A 7255-nucleotide genomic window follows, 5' to 3' on the forward strand; every position below is an offset into this window, starting at 1 on the left:
TTTCTAATAGATGGAAGTTTGTTAATTATTTGTGCTTCGGAGGAGTAGAAAAAAAGAAAAACAACACTGTTGGACCTGATTGCCTGCCTGTTACCGGACCTGTTTCTGTGCCCCGACTCTGCTCCCGGATTCTGCTCTGGACTTCGGATTCTGATTATTCCCCTTGTTCATTCTGCCTGACTCTGACATCCTGGTTTGAACTCTGTGCCCGCTTATCGACAAGCTGCAGTTTACCTCACAATAAAATGTCTTTTACGATATCTGTTTGTCTGGCTGAATTCTGGGTCCTCAGTTTCGGTTCATCACATTTAATGTGTTTCAACCCATTCACTGTACAAATCCTGAGTTAAACATACGAGAAAATAACATTTTAAAGAATGATTTGCTCAGTAAAAATCAAGACACTCAATTATATTAATGTAATTATTTCCACTGGAAAGGATTAAGACTCGAATCGTCAATTTAGGATTAAACAACCAAAATAACGATTGACCGGGAATGACGTGTCGGGGCACGTCCTGTGGTCAATATTTACATTAGCTTGAGTTCAAGCCAAACGTTACATAAGCACCATTAAGTCGACATTAATGTTCCCTATTAATGCTGTAATAATGCTCAGTATTATCGAACAATGGTGGAGCGAAACTAAAACAAGCATTATTTTAAAACGAACCGTAGTTATGTTTACTTGGTGGTAGCCGTAAGCTATTAAGAGGGGCTAACTAGCGCTATGCTAGCGAACATTCGGCACTAATTTAAAAAGACTTTTAAGTAAAATTTGGTGGTAATGAGTAGACTGAACAAAACAAACATTTAATTTATCTAATATCCCATCAGTGTATAAAACCCTTAAGGAAATAAAGCATGTTATAAGTGTAAATCACACTCAAACATATCAGCAAGACTTGGTTTCCAGAATACTAGCAGAAGCTAGCCTGTTAGCTCCAGGAAATTTACTTCGGTCAAAGCTTAAAACAAAACAGCTAAAAAACTTTTGAATAAACCATTTGACTTTCCCTGCCAAACTCTGCCAATCCTGTCTGTGCCAGTTCGGTTCACTTTGGGCATCCAGTTGGAAGCATTGAAGCAGGACGAAGCTGGTCCTTTAGCACGGCGGGCAGGCGGCTAGCCCAAAAGGGAAAATGCTCGTCGTTTGGGATACAAGGCTTGGGCAAGCTTTACACTGTTCTTGGAAGGGGGTGCAGTTGGGCTGGGGAAGGGGGTCCTCCGCTCGGTCTCCCTGCCGTCGCTTCTTCATTTGAGGGCCTGTGCAGGTTGCAGCGGGCTACTTCAGATCAACGTTTCTCTTAGCTTGGCCTGGCCACAGGAGAGGAGATCACTCCAAGCTTTGTTACAGTGCCCCCCTCCCCTAAGAGGGGGACTAAGAAAGTAGAGAACATCACCCCAGTTCTAAAGTCCTTACACTGGCTTCCTGGATCTCAGAGAATAGACTTTAAAATCATCTTGCTAGTCTATAAATCACTGAATGGCTTAGCACGTAAATACAAACACAGACTTGTTATCAGTGTATCGACCCTCCAGACCACACTTCTGGCTCCAGCCTACTCTGCATACCTAGAACTCATGCTCCACTGATCTGGAACAACTTCCAGAAAAATGTAAAAGTGCTGAATGCCTAAGTTCAGCACTTTTACATTTTAGATTAAAAACACATTTGTTTAGGATTGCCTTCGACTAGTTAAACTGTTTTAATGAATAAAAGCCTATAGAAATAATTAATTATATTTAATCCTCAAACACAATAGGATTCACAAATACAGAACAGTGACGGAAGTTATAGGTTTATCATTAGTTCAACTTTTTAGTCCAACTGTTTAATATTTGCTTTTAATTTCTATTTTCCCATGTTTTATTTTGTTTCTACATTTTATTCCAACTTGCTTTCATTCTGTTTTATTTTCCTATGTTTTAATCATGTAAAGCACTTTGCATTGTTTTTGTACCGAAATGTGCTATACAAATAAATTTGCCTTGCCTTACACTCTCTTTTTCCTCTGCTATATTTATGCCTTACTTTCTCTTTTACCTTTCCATTTCTGTGTCAATTGAATTTGAAATTAGCCCAAAATAATATACAGTAATTTTTTTGCTTACATATCAAGGGGAGCACTATAGTCAAATCAGTAATGCTCCACTTGTGAAAGTATATATTTTGGGTCCTCTCTGGCATTATTTACGTGTTGTTAAAAAATAAGTAAATATATATCATTCACTGCTTATTTATGTGTCCTGTGTGCGCTCGACTATGCATTTATTTTTTGATTGGCCCTTTATTCAAATTAATTATGTCCATGTAAATAAATAACTACTGGATGCAATATGCACCTCCCTTTCAGGGATGAGCGAGCACAGATAGTGGCTGGATGAATTGATTTGAAATAAATGAGACATTTATCTAAACTTTGCTTTTTGAGTAATGTGGCAGACCTAGTGTGTAAATGTGTGACACATTAACATAAAATAAACAACAAAAAGCATCAGGCACATATTTAGGCTTACCTCTATTGGTTCTTAGAGTTGCTCCATCCAGATTGATGATTTTTTCCTCTTTGCCAATAAGCTGAAACACACAGTCGTACCTCCTCCAGTCTTCAGGACTGATCGAGGAAATGTCCAGGTAAATCCTCATCTGGAATGTTCCATCATCGTTTGGAAGGATCTCTTCATGATCCACATTCTCATGAATCTCTTCCCCATCCTTCCTCCAGAACATGAGGGCTCTGCTGGGAAGAAACCTGTAGCGTGGCAGCTGACTGGAGAGGAAGGAGACTTCTGCAGCAGCGACAATGAGGGTTGCTCTGGGAATGGAGAAAATAGAAAATAAGGAAGGAGTCAAAAAGGGTTGATATACAAGCAACAGATTTGAAAATCCAGTTGATAGGAACATAATTGGAAATGATGATGAACATTGTCAGGGTTCAGTTTTGATTTGGGTTTTTATTTACTATTTTTCAGTTCTTCCTCCTGTCTGGGTTTAGTTAGGTTCTGACTTTTGTTATGGTTAGTTCTGTTTCCTCTTACCACTCCCACTCAGTCTTCCCTTCACTCCCGCTGTAGTTAGTCACACCTGCCAGCCACTAATTAGCCAGACTCGCTTCACCTGCCAGCCTCCCTACTTAAGCCTCACTCTGCTGTCACTTCTTTGCCGGTCCGTCATCATTCTACACCCTCTCCATGCCAGTCACGTGTGCCTTTGGAACCCTGCTTTTGTGTTTTTCTCATTTAAGGTTAGTCCTGCCAGCTAACTCTGTAAAGCTCTGTACCCTGCCAGCTGTCTCTCGTAACTCTGAAGTCTGCCTGTCGTCTCAGAGAAGCTGTGGACATGTCGTGGGCCTTTTAGTCTCTCACTCCGGGGCGTCAGCTCCTGCTTTCATCTGCACCCCTGTTCCTGTGTATTCCTGGATCACTGGTTACATCATCCACCATCCCATCAAACCTGTCAATAAAACTCCTCAACTTTAGTCCTGTGTGTGTGGTTCTGGGTTCATCAAAGACAAATCCTGACAAACATAAATTAAAAAACCTTGACATCAAATACAAATTTTAGCAATCACTTACAGTTCAAAGCAGGCAGTGACACTGTAAAAAATAAATTTAGAATCAAGTTTAATCGCCAAGTAGGTTTACACTTACAAGGAATTTGACTTGGTTTTGATGGTGCAGACAAAAAAATAAAATAAAATTAAAGCCGCAAGCAGCGTCGATCGGCCCTCGCAGCCAAGCGCCGCTCCGGCCACCGCTAGGGTTCGCGCACCACTGGCCGCCCGCCACCGCAGAAGCTGTTACGCATTTTCCCCGCCTGTCCAACGGGCGATTCACACCAACGCGTTGGCCAGCGCTCCTCCATGACTCACAAAAAATCTGGTGCAGATCGGTCGATGCAGCGAAGAGATACAGCCGTTGAATAATGATAATGCATTTGGACTAAATCCTTCGGCGGGCCGAATTCGGCTTGGGGCTGATCATTTAAAATATTCTAGGTGGTGCTATAGAGAAATTAGGTCACGTCCACCAAAGTTGTTATGGATTCCTGTCGGGGGTGGATAAAGATACATCCAAGTGAGTTTTAAGCACCTCGGCCCAAAATGTGGAATTCAGAGCCAAACGTATGGCAGATCTTTTACATGCTTGAATATCCTTGAGGAAACATGCATCTGACAATGCCACGCCCCTCTGCTCATCGTCACTTCTGGAATCCACACCAACATGTCTTCTGTCTCTGGACACAGTTTCATGTTGATTAGCTCAGAGGAGTAACATAGCGACCGTTTACAGCAAAACATGACACTTACTGTTGTCAGGGGGCGTGGCCTAAATTATGTCATAATTTGATCATTGGGTTTTGTAGGACACCCAATGATGATCAATCACAGAAAGTTTGGTGCCTCTGTGAGTTTTGTGTTTAATGGCGAATAGGTTAACTTTGACCCCTGCTAACACCCCTTCAGCATGCTCAAAAACTCACCGTTTTGATAACTTTTAATTGGGCATACCTTATGATCAGACTGACCGAGTTTCAAGCCGCTCACTCAAAGTCCCTAGGAGGAGTTCGATCAAATATCAATGCTGTAAACGTCAAAAATTGGGTCAAAATCAGACCTTCAACCTAAAATGGCCAACTTCCTGTGATACTTGCACTATGACATTAATTGTAAATTCTGAGCATCTTGTTGAGTTCTATAACTGTACCAAATTTCATGTCTCTCTACAATGAAGTAAGTGAATAGCAAAGGGTCCTTTGAAAATTGCTAGGTGGCGCCGTTTAGGCATTAGGTCACGCCCACCAACGTTTGTTGTGGGATTCCTGTAGATAAGGATGCACCCAAGTGAGTTTTATGCAGCTCGGCCAAAAACTGTGGAATTCAGAGCCAAACTTATAGCTGCTGCGTTTGAGGTGACTTCGCCACACTGCCACGTCCCCCTGCTGCATCGAATCCACTTGGGGCTGGAATCCACAACACACCAACATGTCTTCTGTCTCTGGACACAGTTTCCTGTTGATTAGCTCAGAGGGGTAACATAGCGGACTGTTTACAGCAAAACATGACGCTTCTGTTGTCAGGGGGCGTGGCCTAAGTGATCATCATCATGATTTGACCATTGGATATTGTAGAAAAATTTGATATTGTCATACCTGTTCTTAGCAAAAAGCTCTTCCCTTTGTCCAATAATAGCTTAAAACCACAGAGATATCCAGGGCAATCATTTTAACGATCATCTTTCCAACTTTATAAGTCTCCCATGTCTGTTTAACTGGGATGGCTCGTGGTTGTAAAGGGATCACTGTCAGTGTCTCCAAATCCAGAGCAAGAAAATCTTCTCCATCATAACCTACTAGAGAATCAAAAGAAACCTTCTGAGTCTCCTCATCCCAGACACAGGAAACTATCCCTTGTAAAATATGGACTCCTGAAAACAAAACAGAGAGAAATTGACACAGATAAAACAACATTGTAGTGAATAATTACACTCAGAACCATTACAAAATTTCAGTGTGATTTGCTGAACCTGTCATAAATTTACTGTAACTACTAAATGTAGCATTTTATTTAAATAGAAGGCTAACACTATTATTGAAAATTTTTTAAATTATAAATAGGTTAACTTGCAAAACCTTTGAAGGTTTAATGTGGGAGTTTTTTTATTTCAAGTGTTCATTAGCTCACCAAAACCTACATGAATGAACCCCACCAGTGCCCTTGCATGTCAGCAACGCCTCGACCTGTGTCACAACTGCAGGGAACAGCATCGCTACCTATGCACCTCCTCATTACTCACCTGCTGTTCCGCAGGTCGCCACCAGCGGTATAATGAATTCACTGTTTGCACAGATTTGGAATTCACAAATGTATTATTATTATTATTTTAACAACTTTTACTAACCAGCCAGTGGTTGAGAACACATGGCATTTATCCTCATGACATTCTGCCGTAAAGTGTACACAGCAGTAAATATCAACCAATCTCTTAAAGGCACAGTAATCCTTTTCAAAGTACACATTATGTGACAGCTTCTCCTTTCAAGATAACAGTGTCATTAATTAGCTCAAACTTTCTCAATTGAGCTTTAATCCGACCTTAAGAACTTTAATCCAATAAACATGGTTCGTAGCTAAATTCTCCCAATTCTCTAAATGGGTGGCTACACTTACATTACAATGAAACAGAGAAGCTAATGCAGTACAATAAACAGGTGACATTTCTTAAATTTATCTTTCACAGATTAAGTCTTCAACAGGTGTACTTAGTCTTCCGGACCAAGTATACAACAGTGCTTTCTGCATGACCGTTGTTTTGTCATCAAGGATTGACAGGACTGCAAAGTCCGTCTATTGCCTGAGATCCCCTTGCTTACTTTCTTCATCAGCAAGAGTGTCCAAAACGGTTGGTGCTGCAGACAAAAGTTGCAAACAATGACAATTGCACCACTGTTTCTCTACCCTGGATGTCTCAACGGTGTAAGAGGGAGGTGTGGGTGCTTTCTCCAGTGACAACAGCAGGTGTAGAACAGGATTTCTGATGGTCCAGTTTAATAAGAATAGGATCACCTGGCTCTAATGATGGGAGGGGTCTCACACCATGACGCTGATTAAAATAGAAGGCCTGTTTCCGTTTTTCCTCAGTATCCTTAGTTCTGATATTTTCCAGATCCGGCCACCTAGGCTGAAGGTTTGGATCCAATGTAGGAGGAGTTGTTTGATTTTTCGACCCATGACCAGCTCTACTGGGCTTACTCCTGTGTAGGTGGAGGGCGTTAAATGGAAACACATAAGGGCCACTAAAGATCTTTCTGTTTTAAGATTCTTTTTGCTGTCTGAACTCCTCTTTCTGCATGTCCATTGCCTTGGGGATTATGAGGGCTTGAAGTGATATGCATAAAATCCAATTCTCTCACAAACTCCCTAAACTCCTGACATGAGAACTGGGACCCATTGTCAGACACGACTTTGTCTGGGCAGCCAAACCTATCAAACACTGCCTTCAGTTTTAAGATAACCTGTGAGGCAGTTGAGAGAGAAATAGTCTGAAACTACTAGATATGTGTGCTTATTGTGCTCACACAGATCTATGACAAGTCCTTGCCAAGGTGGATCTGGTAGAGAAGTTGAGATGAAAGGTTCTTTTTGGTACACCGACAAGACTGAACTTTGACTTTGATTTCTGAAGAGATGCCTGGCCATCATACAGATGTGTTAGCCTGCGCTTGGCACTTTATTAAACATTGATGTCCATC

The 7255-nt window shown here is 41.4% G+C and overlaps 1 pseudogene; it reads right to left on the reverse strand.

Annotated features, from left to right (window-relative positions):
• Positions 1 to 2520: 2520 nt before the first annotated feature.
• LOC118562028 lies at positions 2521 to 3376 on the reverse strand (annotated as a pseudogene).
• Positions 3377 to 7255: the final 3879 nt, after the last annotated feature.

Source organism: Fundulus heteroclitus, unplaced genomic scaffold, assembly GCF_011125445.2.
Source record: "Fundulus heteroclitus isolate FHET01 unplaced genomic scaffold, MU-UCD_Fhet_4.1 scaffold_80, whole genome shotgun sequence".
NCBI lineage: Eukaryota > Metazoa > Chordata > Actinopteri > Cyprinodontiformes > Fundulidae > Fundulus > Fundulus heteroclitus.